At 39.8% G+C, this 18,456-nt stretch overlaps 1 protein-coding gene across 2 annotated transcripts in view; it reads left to right on the top strand.

Annotated features, from left to right (window-relative positions):
- Positions 1 to 18,456, top strand: part of LOC126180190 (cingulin-like) — a 469,194-nt gene that overhangs the window by 149,288 nt on the left and 301,450 nt on the right. The gene's annotated exons all lie outside the window — the stretch shown is intronic.

The raw sequence follows: 18,456 nt of genomic DNA, 5'->3' as shown, positions 1-18,456 counted from the left end.
AGCTCTCCCAACCAAATTTAAATTTATTTCTCCACTTGGCAACAGTTGAATATGAAGGGACAGAGTCTCCCCAGTGTATTCTGGAAATTGGCATGAATGTCCTTTGCTTTCATACCTTTCTTTACGAAGTTCTTAATTACTGCTTGAATCTCAATTTTTTCCGTCTTCACAAATCACTTTGCGGGAACAACAACAGAGCCACATCACCACCACAGCTCTTTTCCAAGAGGGCAGACGTGGCATGTGTTTACAGGCAACAGTCCAATGAATATCATGTGAACAATTCATTGCACTAGCGCTGACCTCTCATGGTGATTCTAAGAACTTTTCAAACCAGCCTTGTTTGTACATAATGACTAAACATTTTAGAAATTAGAACGTTCTCAGTTCATCCATTCACTTATGGATGGAAAGGACTATTGCAAAGACTTGAACATGAAGCAGGTGACACAACTGCCTCAACAGTTCTGACATAAAACTTTTACTCTGAGGTGCAGTTACAGTATCAGAAATCCCAAATGTTAATATCCATTTGTTAACCATTGCATGTACCACTGAGCTAGCTCATTGGTCCGGAATTGCTACCACTGGTACTAACTGGGAAAAGTGGTATACCATTGCCAGAATATATTTATTTCCAGCTGCTATCTTATTGAACACCCCTGGGGTAACCAAGATGAGCATTTCAAAAGGTTTTGACACTTCTGGAAATCTTTCCAGTGCGACTGAGATTGCCCCTTGCACACATGGCACATTATCTTTTACATACTGTTCAAAATTTTTTTTTCTGGTTCTGCACTCAAACTTCTCAGTTACATACTTATCTGTTGTTCTACGTCTACCACGATCTGCCGAAAGATGATCATTATCCTGTCGTAATTCTTCATTTCCAAATGATGCAAGAAACATCACACATGGTCCAGATTTCATTCTTCCACATGGCAAGGCATCAAGCATCTCAAGCTGTGACTGCAATCTAAATGCCTCTATGTCTGCTGCTTGTGCCTTCTGCCACTCAGACAAGCTTCTACCTAGTGCTTGTAAAGCCCCAAACATACTGCTTAGTGTGTCTGCATTTGTGTCCTTTTTTCCAGGTCTATGTACCTCTTCATAATTAAACTCACTTAGCTTCAATGCCCACCATGTCAACCTATTGGAAGGTTTGTTTAATCCCAACTGCTACTTAAGGGAAGCATGATCCTTAACTATTTTAAATCTTTGTTGATATAAACAGCACTGAAATGAGGTAATACCGTAAATAACAACTAGCATTTATTTTTATGTTATAAAATAGTTACATTCTGCTTTTTCAACTGCCTCGTCACATATGTGACAGGCAGCAAAGTAAATTAAGCCACTGGATGTTTTCTGTTATCCACAATTTGACTCAAAACACAACCACTTTGTGTATTGTTTGCATTACACAATAGGATGAACACTTGCACAAAGTTAGGAAATACCAACACAGAACTTGATATGAATGGCTGTTTTAACATCTCAAATTTCAGCTTGACACTCAACTGACCAATTGGAATTCACTCTTTCTTTCAATAAAAGAGTCAAGAGTTCAACAATTTGCAGAAAATCTCTCACAAATTTTCTGTAATATTTACAGAGGAATAGGAATGATTGTACCTGTTTTGTAGTCTGTGGTGGAACAAAGTCTCAAATTGCTGATATTACCCATTGGTCAGTTTTTACTCCTTCCTGACTAATTACATGCCTGAGATACTTTACTCCATTTTTGAGTGAATGGGAAATTTTGGCAATGTGTGTTTGATGCAACAAGGTAGACCATAGATCTTAGGTATCCCTGAAGCAATCCATCCAAGAGTTTCTGAAACGTAGCCAGTGTATTCTTGAGTCCAACTGACATCCCACAATACTGGTAGTGCCCCCATGGCATGATAAAGGCTGTCTTCAGCTGGTCTTTGGGAACTACTTGATGCTGGTAATATGCACTCTTCAAATCCATGGTTGATGAGTGACTACATTGATCTAAACTGTTGAGTGTTTCCATAATGTTATCGGTGGGATATGCAACAGTGATAGTCCTAGCATTGAGGTACCAATAACTGCATAAGAACCTATGTTTCCTGGCGCCATACAATGATTTTTTTTGCCAAAATTACAGTGCTCACACCCCAGGGTCTGTCGCTGTGTTCAGTGATTCCATTATCTTATTGCTGGTCAGAGAATTCCTTCATCAGTGGCTGTAAATGATTTGGGAGCCTGTATGGTTTCCTATACACCAAAGCCTTGCTTCCTGTTGGCATCCTCTGATGTGTTATGGATGTCACTGGTAATGGACCCATTGGACTGAACAAATCCATGAGCCTAAGCAATAAAACTTCCATGTCTTCCCAGTCTTTCCCTTGCAAGTGTTTCACTTTCTCATATAGTGTAGAATTACTAATGGTTTGCTTGTGGCTACAGCCATAGCTCAACCTGTCAGTATTATCTTCTTCTAAGACTACTGGCAATGAGTAGGCCCTTTGGTAGACTAACCACATCCATGCCAAAATTTGTCCAAACCCACAGAACCATAGATTCGCCATCTACATCCATAATGCATACTACTCTCCTGCACCCCATGTGTATAATGTGATTTACCAAATTCCTCATTGTTGTCCAATGGTTCTATCATACACAACGATTCCCTTGGCAAGTCTGCACCTACGCTAACCCAGATAAATTTTCCTGTCCTTGCTAGTATGTTATCTCACAATTTAACCATTTGTGTACTTGTACACAATTTAGCTGGCAATACCTTCATGACAGGCACATCTTATGATCTTACAACAATGTTTAAGTTAGCAACTCTTTCTGCCAGTGGGCAGAAAGTTGTACCAAGCTTGATCATACATCATGAGAGGTTAGTTATAGCATGATGTTTGTCCAGAAAATCAAGTCTGAAAACTGTACAGCACCCCTCACTAACATGTGGCATCACTTCCATATGCTCCTTGAAACTCTTTGCCCCAATGCTAAAGGTGAGCAGTGTTGTTCCCAATAATGGCACTTCATTGTTACCCACTCCATGAACCTATATTGTGGATACTGAAGTCTCTTCATCCCTAAGAGGTTAACACTAACGACTGACACATGTGCACCCTTGTCTGCCAAGAATTGTCCCTCATTATTTACTGTGTGAAGCGGGCAACAGTCCATCTCTGCACTCATCCTTGCAGTGTACCATTATATTGGAAATGACCTTAGATGGTTAAGGCAGTCCCATTTGCATTTGATGAACACATCCTTTGATTCTGTTTATCTTGCTTCCTACTTTTATAGTCAAGTGCCCTATACCCATCCTCACCATAATCAAAGCACTGTGGCTGGTCACATTGCTTTCTTACATGTCCCACATGTCTCAATCTGTAACAATTGATGTCAGAGGATGGGACACGATGTCCACTGTTTCTGAGTTGCAACACTGATATCTTCCACATGCGTGGCAATCCTGGTAGCTGAGGACAATCACTAGGATTTTCCATCCCCACCTGTAACGACATATCTGCCAAATTGATCCTTAAGAATATGTCCAAGGCCCTATTCTCTGCTTCCGCAAGGGAACTCTGTCTTCTTCTACATTGTGCATCAATTTGTAAGTCTGCAAGTTCACATTATGAGTTCAGTCAGAGAACGCATCTATCACATCAGTGTACTTCTGCATTAATCTAATGAAATTTTCCGTGAAAAACCTGACGCTATTCTGCTTACAATATCATTGGACAAGCACCTTAGTAAAGTGGTCAAACATCTGTACTTTACTAAGGGATTTAAAGAATGTGACACACTTTTATGCATCACCCACTAAATGTAATGTAGCCATATACAGACATATTTTTCAGACCAGTTCCCTAACTTAGCTGCTACCTTCACATTATCAACAAAGACTAACATATTCTTAGAGATATTTCCAGAAGAAGACGTAATGAGAGTGGCTGCCACAGGATCAGTGGATGGGATATGTATATTCTCTGTGGTCTTAGTGTCCACTCTTGGGATTGCATCTGCCCAACACACAGTTTGTATCACTTCCAATTCCTTCTGCAACTCCTCATTAACATAGTTTTGTTTAACTTTATCTTGGAGTAATGTGACAGCCTGACTCTTCAGAAGTTCAATGGCTTCACTTGAAGTCATTGCAGGCATTTCTGGTCACTGTGTAACCTCCGTTCTGAATTATGCTACAGAAAAAATGAGAACACAGTATACTGACACTGTATCAGTAAGCAAAACAATTACACTAACCCTTCCCATGTATCATGGCCCAGTAGGACTCATTGCACTACTATACTTTGTGGTCAAACATCCTGCAAATATCATAAATTACAGGTATTGCTCGAGTACGAGGTAATTCATGCCCCAACAAATTATAATACTGGTGCCTCGTCAACTGTAAATATTTCTCTCTGCAGTTATCCAGGAATAGTGATATCTGCAGGTTCCTGTGGTCTAACAATTTTGATCTGAAGTTCATATGAATATTCTCTTCACTCAAGATGGCTCCAAAATAAAAGAAAAAAGAAAACAGGCCAACAAAAACTTTTCACCCACCACAGCACTTGAGATGGTGACTATTGGGAGGTGTGGCAGAAGGATGGTGTGTCAGGAGGCACTCTCCCAGTTCACCACTTGCCGGTTCCTCAGGGCAGAGAAGGTGGTTGAAACCTGTGCACGTCAGTAGGCACAATCAAAGAAGAGTGACTTTTAACCATTTATTTCTCCAAATACATCTCTCCTTTAGTGATGCTATAGCAGTGCTCTGGTGCTGCTTGCCCAGGTGTGTTGAAGGTGCCTGGCAGCTACTTAGGAAGCTGTGTCTCCACCCTCCACACTTGAAGAAGCTGGCACGTGTGTACGTGGCTTACACACACTGGCCTAGGAGGTCCTCAATCCCCTCCCATAACAGTGGCTCATCTCTGCTCTCTGAACCGCGATGATGGTTGTTGTGTGGTTGAGAAGTGCACAGACCCTGGCCTGCCACATGGGTGGGCACCATGGCTCTGCTGATGTGTCAGAAATGCTGGTGTCCTGGCCCAAATCAACATGGAAGACCCCCATGTAAGACCCCCAGGCCTTCCCATCTGCTTTGGAAGCTGTCAGCAGTGTCGAACTCGTGACTGGTGCTTACAGAGTGGAAGACATCTCTCCAGCAGCTGTTGGCAGTGTTGAGTACAAGCAGAAAATCTACAACAGACTTATACCCTGCTTTAACACCATGTCAGGGAATCGAGTATGCGCGTCCTGTACACCATCAGTCCTTCTGACCAACTCCCTTCTGAACTCAAATGCTGGAGTATATATAGTGTGAAATATTGGCTGGTGTTGACCCAACGTCACTTATAATGACCGCATAGGCTTTCCTAATACTAACCTATTAGCGATTCAAATCGCATCTTATTTGTTTAACATATTTGTTATAGCAACAGACTGGTCTGTAACAATATTCAGTACGCCTTCTTGCATTAGCAACGTGGCTTCTTACTTCACATAACGAGGTGACGTGATACTTCTCAGTCATATTGCTTTAATAAGCTCCTGCTGGTCCTAGCTATCCAGTTCACACAAAGCGCTGATGTCCTGCTTTCCACATGACATGCTAACGTGACAAAATGTGGTCGTTTCATGTTGTCCTTATTGACACTCGGTACTATAATAAAAAAGATATAATTTAAAAAAATTATTTAATGGAAAAGGAATGAAAGAATTTGATTGGTAATTGTTCTTTTGCTTGCAATGAAGAGAGAATATTAGTATTATTATGAAATGTTCTGCATGTACAAAATTTTGCTATTGTTCTTTCACTTTATATATATATTTTTTCTCGTCTCCTGAAAGCTTCTCCTTCTGTTAATTTTACGAAAATATGACTGTGGACTTCTGTTCCTCCATTTCGATTGTAGATGCAGGCAGCTAACTCCAGGAAACACCAGTGACTCCCAAATGATGCAAAATATGAAGGAATTTTTCTTGACTTGGTTCTGTTTCACTTTAATAAAAATGCTTAACACTGTTATTAAGTCTTCTCTTATTCATAAACACATATGATACAAAAGACTCATAGCCTATCATACTCCAAGTAGTATAGCATAACAAAACTTCTACATACGATAGAGTCTGACAAAATCATATATAAATAATTGAATGAAAGTCTCTTCATTTGCCTGTGCCCCACCGCATATTCACAATTAATGTCTTTGCCAATGCTTAACTTTAACATTAACTTTACGGTATCCTGGGAGTCCTTCATCATGTACCTACACAACTCCTGCAAGGAACACAAAGCGAACAAGGTCTTGCAATTGTGAAATTCTGTGGCCAGCTGCCAGATACAGGGTAGGTAGGTAACACCCCCCTTCCCCCATTTAGAAAAATTTGATTCAAAATTTTAAGAATCACCCAAGAATTCTTATTCCAATAAATTTTACTCTTGTACCTCACTCATAGTCTATGCTTTCTGGTGTAATTCATTTCAGATGAATCTTGTGTATAGGTTTACATTCTGCTTCTGTCATTCTACACCCCAGGAAAAGATAAACTGCACAAATGATCGCTAGTATTGCGGTTATGCTAGTGGCTGTTACACTAATGGTAATTGTACTTTGCTTCTGTTTACAATGAAACTCCCATTTATATCTTAACACCTGATCCATGGCAACTTGCCCATTCTCCTCATCAATGAATTTATCTAAACTATGCAGTACTGTAGAGTCTAGAGTATCACTTAGGAAAGAAATATTCTGACTAGGTAAAATGATGATTGAATTCTCCAGCCAATACAACACTGGTTGATTGCTATTGATTACTGTAGTACCCATGATGGTTCCTGGCAGATGAAAGTCTTCCCCCACTATGTCACAATTTGTTCCATTAACCAATAACCCACTAAGCTGTAATTTTATTTTCATCTTTTGTGAAAAACTTTGTTTTCATAACAGTTCATCAGCACTGTTTGCGGGTTATACACAGAATAAATCCAATGATTTCCAACTCTTTGAAAATACATTTGTGGCTTCATAATAACCTTTTTACAATCTGGTGTATTCATGTTCCCAAAAAATAATTGTAATTCATGTGACCACTTGTCTGTCTGCACCACCCATGTATGACAAATAGTAATCATCTCACTTATACATTCATCAACATCTCTTACTGCCATAACTAAGTAAGTGTCTCTCTTGCTGTTCTGATACTAGTAATACTTCTTTTACAGAAAAATTAACCCATTTATCAATAAGACTCCATGTGCATGAATGGTATAACAATGAAATCGTGAGTTAATACTAGTTACTGGAAATTGTACATTGATAAACACCTGTGCTTTGTCAGAATAAACTTTTTCAATAGAAACATGAAAAAAAAAGTAGCATAGTGGTTAGTTGTCTATGTGTAGTTTGGTGGATAGCTTCTTGAATCCTTCTACATGTACCCTCGCATCATTCAAGCTGTTTGCTAGCTCTTGAATTAACCTAGCTTTATGTATCTTACTGTCCAGTGTCTACGGAAGATTTTGCATGATATCCAAATCCTTATGCATGGTAATCATCGTATCATTATCATGATTACTCTGTGCATAACCATAGTTATATTTAGCAATTCCTGTTCCACACCAGCAATTTGTATTGTACGCCAATCCACTACTGTAGCTATTTGTCTTTCCATATCGTGCTTCTGATTTATAGTACTATTCAAACTCAAAATATTATCAATATCTGCTGTGCCAGACACAGTTTTCAACAGTTTATCTTCTGCATTTAACCATCCTCTCTTCCTTTGTACAAACAATACAGAATCATACTATGTATTTCATATAACTGCTCCCACATTTTATCATATGAAAACTTAAGTTCCATTTACTCACCCTGAATATCCTTTAACCCTTTAACTGTTCTGGACATGTTAACGTGCACACCTTTGTACCTGTCCCTGTGTGCTCTGAATGTGTTTACGTGCACCACCAGTCCTTCTACCTGATACTCTGAATATGTCTATGCATAGACATGTTCAGAGTGCCAGGTAGAAGGACTGGTGGTGCGCGTAAACATGTTCAGAACACACAGGGGCAGGTACAAAGGTGTGCATGTTAACACATCCAGAGCAGTTAAAGGGTTAACATATGATCTCATTCTGCTTCCCCAAATATATTCAAAAACATAACCCGTAAATTTCTCACTTCATTCCTTAGCTTCTACATGTTAAAGGTCAGTCTCAGTGACCATCAGTGATTCGGGAGCACCACATCCATTTGTTGCGCAAACAAAATCCTGCTGTCCAATGGTTGATTGACAAATGCCTGGGCCCCTATGCTGATCATATCATCCCACACAACACAAACCATGTAGGCATTATCTTTGCCATTACCTAAAGAAAATAGTCTGCATACAAACTCTTCCCGTTCTGGAGAGAGGAAAAAAAAATTACAGATACAATGCAAAACCTTACACAAACATAAACAAAGCAGAAATTCTAAAATTACACCTGTGTTTCATATCTAAACTATTTATTTCTTAATCCATAAGGTATATCCCCAGATCTATGATTACCCTTCCATTTTTTATGCAGTACTTCTGCCAGTACTTGAGGCAAAGTATCTACTGCTCCCTGAAAGTGTTTAATTCTACCCACATGCACTACTGAATTTCATCCTGATAACTGCAACTTCACATTTACAGGCAACGTTACTTCAGTCACTTGGTAAGGACCCTGAATCTTCATTAAAAACTTCTTGGTCTTTCCCTTCAGAGCGATTGGGTTTACAAGTAATACCCACTGACCTATTCGGTACTGTGGCAACTTCCTCCTACTCAGCCCTACTCTTGCTTAGTGTTCCAATGATTTTGTGTTCGCCTTCCTGACTTTCTGCCAAACATCCCTTAGAGTTCTACCAAATACCTTGACATTTTTCCCATCTTTCCCTAATTTTGGTTGAATTTTATCGAATGGAGATGGCATTTTATGTCCGTACACAACCTCATAAGGGGATAATTCCATCCCTGTATGTGTTTGTGCATTGCAAGCACAAATGACTAAAGCTAGGTATATATCCCAGTCCAAATGTTGTGACACGACAATGTGACTCAGCACTTTTCGTATAGTCCTATGCACTCTTTCTGTACGACCATTTGTCTTCAGGTGAAATGGGCTCATACGCAATGTCCTAACTTTCAGTAAGCGACACTATTGCTTAACGAGATTGGACATGAAATTAGTCCCCTGGTATGTGATAATTGTTTGCAGCACACTGAACTTAAGAATCCAATGATTCAGCATAGCGTTCACTACAGTAGCTGTTACCTGACTGACTCTTGTGAAATGATCCTAAGATATCAGCTCCTATCATTTGAAATACTGTAGATAATCAGACTCTGGTAACCTTTGCAATGACACCTTCTGGTGACTCAAATCAGCACGTTTTGCACACAGAATACAGTTCTTTACATACTGTTCCACAACAGCCTGTCTTGTTCTCCACCAGAACCTCTCTGCTACCCTTCTGTCTGTTGTTCTTTTACCCCCTGTGATCTGACAGCATATGATCATGAGCTTGCTGTAGTACCTCTGTCCATAAATCTGCTGGAACTACCACACTTACTCCACACTTAGTTTATCTACACAATATGCCATCTTGAATGACAAACTATGGCTGTTTACAATACACTTGACACTCTTTATCCTTCACTTTTTCTCTCTTTAGATCTTTTAAATCAAATCTTGAAACCTGTATTGCTCCTATCTTCCTACTAAGCACATCAGCATTTGCATTTTTATCTCCTGGTTTGTGTTTTACATCACAGGCCCTACGCAAATTTTGTTTACTTCAAAGCCCATCTCATAAGATGACTTGCAGGAACTTTTAGCCCAAGTAGCCATTTTAATGCTGCATGATCAGTAACTACAATGAATTTATGCCCATATGAGAAACATCTGAAATAAGAAACACCATAGATCAAAGCTAACATCTCCTTCTCCATGGTAGAATAATTTTTTTCGGCCTTATTAAACTGGCATGAGGCATATGTAGCTGGATGCTCTTTCCCCTCAATCATCTGTCCCAAAATAGCACCCAGAGCCATAGAACTAACATCGCAAGACAATATAAACTCTTTTCTGAAAGCTGGAAACGCCAAAAGTGGGTCTGAAGTGAATCTAAATTTTGAAATATTGCCTGACACTTAAGTGTCCAGCTAAATGTAACCCCCTTTTTTAACAATTTTGTCAGTGGTTTCAGCAAACCTATTCATGAATCAATGATAATAATTTGATAATCCAACAAATGATTGTAACTGCTTAACAGTCTGAGGGACTGGGAAGTCAAGTACTGCCGATGTAAAGCGCAGATCTGCCCTTACTCCATCCTGACTAATTGCATGCCCCAGATAGTTTACTGGCGTCTGTGGAAATTGAAATTTTGCAATACTAAGTGTCAGTCAAGCTCTCTCTCTAACCTGTCAAATACTGATTCCAAATGATGCACATGCTCCTCTAGATTTTTCACATAGACACTTATGTCATCCAAGTAGACCATACATTTACTAGGTTTTAAGCCTATGAGGACTCCATCCAACAGCTGTTGAAATGTGGCTGGTGCATTCTTCAACCCAAAAGGCATCCTATGATATTCATAATGACCAGATGCTGTGGTAAATGACATTTTATGTCCTTCATCAGGATGAACTTCAATTTGGTGGTACCCACTTCTCAAATCCAAAGTAAAAAGAACTATCATTGACTCAAATTATTCAATGTGCCTATAATATCAGGAATTGGATACGTATTTGACACTGTTTTTTCATTCAAAAATCTATACTCACACCAAAATCGATATTTCTGTGTCCCAACTGTTGATTTTGTAGGCACAAAGACCATGCACTGTTGCAATGTTGCGTGATTACATCTGACACTTGTTGATCTACAGACTGTTCTATCAAGGGCTGTAAATGCTTTGGCACTCGATACTGTTTCCTAAACACTTGTGGATGATTCCGTGTTGGTATCATATGCTGTGTGACTGGTATGGTTGATAACACAAATCCTATACCTCACTAACAATGTTTCCATCAATGATCTATCCTCACCCTTCAGGTGCTTCACCTCCCCTTGCAATGCAGACAAATTGACAGTTCATTCTGTTTCACTCTGAAACGCATAATCTTCCTGTCCTCATCCTCATAAACTTCTAACATGACTAAAAGCAACCCCTTTGAGAGAATAACTTTGTATTCCCCTAAATTATCCAGATTTATTGGCACCATAACCTGACCTCTAATGTCCCTTGTATGCGTAATACATCTACATACAAAATACTGATGCTCATCCAACACATCATTACTCACTAGTGGTTTACCAAACACACTACATCTTGCGGAACATCAATATCAGCTGGTGCCCAGATTACTTTTCTTGTACCTGCTGGTACTCTGTCATGCAAATCAATCTTTAATGCACTTATACACAGTTTACCTGATGCTACCTTTGCAACAGGCACATCTTGTGATACAGAAACATTTTCAACTGTAGTCCCTCAATCAAAATAGCTTACCATTTACTTCAAGCATTCGTTGCCAGAGATCAATTCTAGCCTGATGCCTTACCAGAAAAACTAACCCCAGTATCACAGCAACACCTTGTCCCACAATCAGCAGCACCTCCATTTGTTCACGAAACCTTACGTTTCTATCTTAAACCTGAGCCGTGTTGTCCCAATAGCATCTACTGCATTGCCACCCACTGCACGCAATGTATACCTTGGCTCCTGTAGTCTGCTCTTATCTACAAGATCCAGACTCACTACTGATATATACGCCCCTGTGTCCTCAAAAACTCACACTGTTTCCCATTTATCCAAGCCACTAAAGAACAATCTGTCTCTGCAGGTGATTTAACTGCACTTCTCTTTACTGGGAATGCTTCCCAATGGTCAGAAGACTCCTGTTGCCATTTAACAGTTTCTTTTACCCTTTACAGTCATTCTGCTTCCTCAACCAACACTCACATGCTTTATGCCCAAACTATTGACAGTTAAAACATTGTAGTTGACATTACATGACCCTTCCGCCCACAGAGGTGGCATACTTTATTTGACATAAACAGTTTCTGCTCATTTCGAGGCTTAGTAGCACTACTACCTCTTGCATATACATAGCTATTCTCAATACCCCAGATACATCGTGTGGATTCTCCATCATTGCTCTGCATGAAAATTCTGGAGAAATTCCCCTTAGGAACACATCTGGTGCCCTGTCCTGTGCTTCTTTCAGTAATACCGTGTCCACAACTGGTTTGCCAGTCAACTCATAAGTTTGCTCGCTCAACTTCCATATTCTATCCAAAAATGCTTCCACTGTCTCATTTGACATCTGCCTGAAATTACTCAATTTTTCACGAAAGGACCGCTCACTATTTTGTTTTCTGCACAGATGACGTAACCTGCCTGCCAATTCTGTAAACATAGTAACCTTACCCAAAACCTCATGGTACATAATTTACACCTTGCCTCACCCAACAAGCGCAATTTGGCCATCTGCAGTGATGTCTGCTCAGACGAGTTGCACAAGCTAACTATGGATAACACATCCTGTACAAAAATAGTGACATTCTCCGATGTTTTGCCAGGAAAAGTGGGAATAAGGCCAGCGGCTGTAGGATCTATGGATGGTAATGGAACTGGTAGTACTGCTTTAGACATATCAGACCCCAACTGTATCAAATCCACCATTAAATTACACAGTTCTCAAGCCTCTGCTCATTCTGCTCCTGCAATAACTTAATCTGCTGCATTAGAGCGGAAATTGTATCTGCAGTAGAAGCTGCTTGCGTTTGCACCATATTTGTGCAATTTTCTTTTCAAAATAAGCTCTACTTGCTATACATGACCACACAAAACATATAAAAAATTGCTTATTACTCCATCTCATGCCAACTAACAACACTTATTGCAGTCCTCTTTCGCATGACCGTAATTCCTACATGTCGAACGGATGACAGTAACATAGCTATCACAAGGCACACTATGACCAGACAGGTTACACATTTTACACAATACTGGTACTAAGTACACTTCCCTACAGTTCTCCTTAAACTCAGACATGTTAGCTGATTCATAGTGTTTCACCAAAGATACTATCAAATGGCTGCATCCTAATCTGGACATAATCACAACTAAAACAAATATTTGTTTGAGCAAGAAAGTTGTTCAGCAACTCACCCCACAACTGCTACTACTGCTGCATGGCTCTGATAAAATACCCTAGTACAGGCTCACAATGCCAGTGTGGTAGGCATAATAAGAAACACTTCTGACACCACTTTTGCAGGTGGTGGCTACTGGGAGGTGTGGCAGATGGATGGTGTATCAGGAGGCACTTTCCCAGTTCACCACTTGCCGGTCCCTTAGGGAAGAGGAGATAGCTGTAACCTGTGCTTGCCAATGGGCACAGTCAAAGAAGAGTGATTTTAACCATTTATATCTGCAGATACATCTCTCCTCTAACAATGCTATGGTGGTCCTCTGCCACTGCTTGTCTGGGTATGCCGTGAGCGCCCAGCAGCTACTCAGGAAGTGAATGCTGTGTCTCCACCCTCCACCCTCAAAGAAGGGGCATGTGTATTTGTGGCTTACATATGCTGGCCAACCTTGGCCTGCCATGCAGGTAGATGCTGTGGCTCTGCTGAAGTATTAGGAACACTGGTATCCTGGCCCAAATCAACACGGAAGACCCCCAGACCTTCCTATCTGCTTTGGAAGCTGTCAGCAGTGCCGAACTTATGACTGGTGCTTACAGAGAGGAAGACATCTCTTTGGCAGCTGTTGGTAGTGTTGAGTAGGAGCAGGAAAGCTACAACAGACTTATACCCAATGTTAATAACATGTCAGGGAATCGAGTACATGCATCCTGTACACCATCAATCCTCCTGACCAACTCCCATCTGAACTCAAATGCTGGAGCATTTATAGTGTGAAATATCGGCTGGTGTTCACTCTATGTCACTTGTAATGACCACAAAGGCTTCTCTAATATGAATATGTCAGCAATTCATATAACGCCCTGATTGCTTAACACATCTGTTATACCAACAGACTGGTCCGTAACAATATTCAGTACTCTTTCTTGCGTTAATGATGTGGCTTCTTATTTCACGTAACAAGGTGATGTGATACTTCTCAGCTGTATTGCTTTATGAAGCTCCTGCTGATGCTAGCTACCCAGTTCGCACAAAGTGCTGATGTCCTGCTTTCCACCTGACCTGCTAACATGATGAAATGCTGTCATTTCCTGTCACCCTTGTTGACAAGCCTGCAAGGAGGTCTTGCAATTATGAAATTCTGCAACCAGTTGCCTGATACAGGGTTGGTATGTAAGAGCACATAATGACAGATGTTGATGATGGCTGCTGATGATGTGCAGGTTGGTTCATCTACTACAGTGGCGTTGGCATAAACACTCCTGACTCCATATTGTGCTGGTTCGCTAGATGTGATCCAGGTGAGGATTCAGGATGATCAAGTGGAGAGGTGGTGGTGAGGACCTGTGTGACACCCAAGCATCAATGAGACAGCATTAAATTAACATCCATTTATTGTTGAGAATTTTACTGTGATTCATTCTCCTCCTCAGTATGAACTGGTAGCAGCCATGCTGCATCCACATCCCAGGAATGCACTGATTGGCATTTCAGTGCTGTCAAGGAATCTACAGTCATAGTCTCTGGTGCTGCCCGCAGTCAGTTCCATGGCCACATGCAGGGCAAAGTGGTGGTCTGCATGTTCCAACATGTGTCAACATCTGCCAAAGCCTCAGTGCTCTCATTGTTCATAGTTAAGCTTGGGTTTGCCCTAGAAAACTGATGATGGCTGCCATTATGGGAAGAAGATGAGATGCGACTCTGAACAGTGACGTGGAGGAGAGCCTTAGGGTCAATCCTGGCATATGGCTGGTAAGGCCGTACATGCACTGCCAAGGAGTGGTGGCACCAGGTCCTCTGTGCCCAAGTCAAATAACCTTGTAGTCTGATAGATTCGTTTTTCACACACGGAAGATCTGCCCAGTCGTCATCTTCGGTCAGGTTCCATTTTGACTGGCAGGAATGGCTGCTTGTAGTCTTCAAGTGCCCCCTGCCCCCCCCCCCCTCCCCAACCCCTCCCCCTCCATGCCCCCCATAGCCTGGTGGCTGTGGACTCAAAGAAGTAGACTCCAAAATGGCTGGCAGTACTTTAATGTTTCTGGCAGATTAAAACTGTGTGCCAGGCTGTGGCTAAGCCATGTCTCCACAATATCCTTTCTTCCAGGAATGCTAGTTCTGCAAGGTTCACAGGAGAGCTTCTGTGAAGTTTGGAAGGTAGAAGACAAGGTACTGGTGGAATTAAAGGTGTGAGGATGGGGCGTGATTTGTGCTTGGGTAGCTCAGTTGGTAGAGCACTTGTCCGTGAAAGGCAAAGGTACCAAGTTCAAGTCTTGGTCCGGCACACAGTTTTAATCTGCCAGGAAGTTTCAAATTCTCTGTATTCATAGAATGTTGATGATCAAAAAGGCTGTTTTTGTAGTAGGGGAATGACCTCTACATATCACAGGATGTTGCTGGTGCAAATTTTAGTTCATGAAATATTCCTGGAGAGTTCCACTGACACATCTTCTTCTCCACCACTGAGGATATTGCAGATAATAGCAACAGTCAAGTTATCTGGCTTTCCTGGCAAAAAAACTTCAAGCTTATATGCTACACTCTGCCGAATGTCACTTGTAATGTCTGTGAGGCTGTATTTGACACCCTTAACAGTTTATGCAAAGCCAATCTAATAGATACTAATTCTTTAATGCTACTAGTATATAATGCAAAGTTGCTATGGATGTATACCAGACCATTTTTGATTATAGGTTCAGTGAAAGCATTTTGTACCTCTTTTACTGAAACTGAAGATTATCTTGGATGTGAATCAATCACAGATTTCACAACTTGAAAATGTTCACTATATAAAACCTTCAACTTCAGTCCATTTACACCACCTTATTAAGACAAGTTCAGGTAACAACAGCAGACTGCTATTGAGCAACATAAAATGTGGAGCTTTGAGAAAAACATTGGTACCAGTATACAAAATTATTTTGTTAACTTGTAAGTAATTTTGCAGTGCTTCTTTGGTGATAAATTGCAGTGCATGGACCAGAGAGGTAAAGTGGATTAAATGTGGGCAGAATGTGCATAGGGCAATTACTGCTCTCAATATACAGACTGCAGCATCATAATACATAAGACCTTTTTCTTCTTGAATTCCCTTGAAGCAAAGCACATTAAGACTGTCACTTGCTAAAGAAAGCTACTGTTAAATTATTTGTGCCTTCCAACACTTTGCAGGAAATCAAATATGACTTTGAGGGTTCCCTCTGCTGACTCAAAATATGTCCATTGTTTTGTCGATGGCTGTCTATAAGTGGTGGTTTCTTATATAGAGCCACACGCTTTTCAGTACTTCCTAGTAACAAAAATTTTAACAAATTTTCCTTGCTGTTAATGCATCAAGAATCTGTCTGTGGTACTTTTATTGAAACATGGTATTCAGTTTGTGCTAGGAATGTACACAGCAACCATATTGGAGCATGTGTCATGGAACAATTAATTTGTAGAGTTTGGAGTCTTTGCATCTGCGTGAAAAATATTTGCTTCTTCTATGGTTAAACTGCTTTGTTCTCTGTTTGCACATCACTATTGTTGAAATCAGGGCTTCACAGAGCACCCACTTCACTTATTGCGCACCTGACATAAAGCAATACTATCAATTGGTTGTGAAAGCATCATCCATTGTAAACCAAGATCTTAATTTATGGGCAACAGGAAGATCATGAACACAGACAGTTGTGAACTTGCGTGAAGTGCAATTTGGCTAATGTTTCCTGATGCACACACTTCATAGTTATGGTAAAAGTAATTAGTAGTCAGAAAATTTTGGGCTGCTTGTTTATGTTTACCCCTTGCCAATCTTGGCAGCACACAAAGCCCTTTATGAAACCCATTAATGGCTACTAAAATGCTGCTAACAGCATGATTATTGTACCTGTTTTGCTTCAGTAAACTGAAATTCTGAATTTTAGAAGATTAAGCAGAAGCAGCATCTCTTTCATAATCCAACTCAAGCACATCCATCATAATCCAACTCAAAGTGCAATTTAGTATGTTATATTGCACTGAAATGTAATTTTAAGTGTTAATTTACTTCCCATCTTCAACTTTTACAGTAAGTCTGATTTGGACATTTTTGTAAGTGTGTGCAGAAACATGAAGAAGCATAAAAAATAATAATGTGTAAATTTTATGTAGCATAAACTTAAATATGTAAAAACAAGTAATTATAGTGAAATATATAAAAATATGCAATGACAAATAGAAATATATCAACACTGGCAACATAATTCATGAACATTTACAGTTTTTACATGTACAGGAGTAAAGAAAAAGAATACATAATTACATAAAAATCTGGGCTCTGCTCTTGACCTATACTCACAGCTTCAATTCTAGTACCTCTCTGGTATTTGCCAAACTTCACAGAAGCTCTCATGCATATCTTGTTGGACTAACACTTCCAGAAGAAAGAATATGCAAAAGTTTCAAACAGTGCACACTCTGCTGCAGAGAGAAAGATACATTCAGGAAAATAGTGTTGTTCCAGTTTTACAATTCTGATGGTGCCTCTTATCACATAAACAAAACCATACATCCCAACTTTCAAGTTTGGTTAAAGATTTTCAAAATAATTGATGACTAAAGATATTCTTTATATTCATCAATTTTGAACTTCCACTTGATGCAGTATGCAAAAAGTCTTACTTAGAACAGTGGAAACAAATGCTGTTAGTATGCAAATTGAAAATGCCTTTATAGAAATGACTTTTGCCATTTGTGGAATAGAAATTTAAAGAATGTCATAAAGTTAAGAATGAAGTGTTACTTTCTGCAGAACTGTATAGTAAAGGAATCAAGAGAGTGTGCATGGAGTGAGACAGAATAAGATATAAGTGGACAAGCTACTCTGAACTAACCACTGTTGCTTTAAAAACTCAAAATTTTAATTACTGCTCCAAACAAAATTTTTGAAGTATACTGTAGTTTCTCCCATCAACTTTTTTGGTTATTGACCCTAATTGGTTTACCCATTTTCAGTCTTGCCATCTACCTCCTCTTATGCCTCTTTCTTCAGTTCTTCCTCTAAATGTAGAAGTAGGAAGTGAGATACCAGCTTTTTAAATTTCCGTATATTAAATCTATTATTCTGTTGCAAACTCTTATTTCTGGAAGTTATATTTAATCATTTATCTCCATGGAGTTCTGCAGTTTGTTTTGGGTTCTCAGTGCAAAGTGTGGTTTTACTGTTGCCAGATGAAACTCCACATGTAATTTGTGAGTAAAAATGCTCAAATGGGATTTTATAAAAATGCTCAAATGGGAACTTAACAG

Source organism: Schistocerca cancellata, chromosome 1 (assembly GCF_023864275.1).
Source record: "Schistocerca cancellata isolate TAMUIC-IGC-003103 chromosome 1, iqSchCanc2.1, whole genome shotgun sequence".
Taxonomy (NCBI): domain Eukaryota; kingdom Metazoa; phylum Arthropoda; class Insecta; order Orthoptera; family Acrididae; genus Schistocerca; species Schistocerca cancellata.
This window is presented reverse-complemented; position numbering and strand designations above follow the sequence as displayed.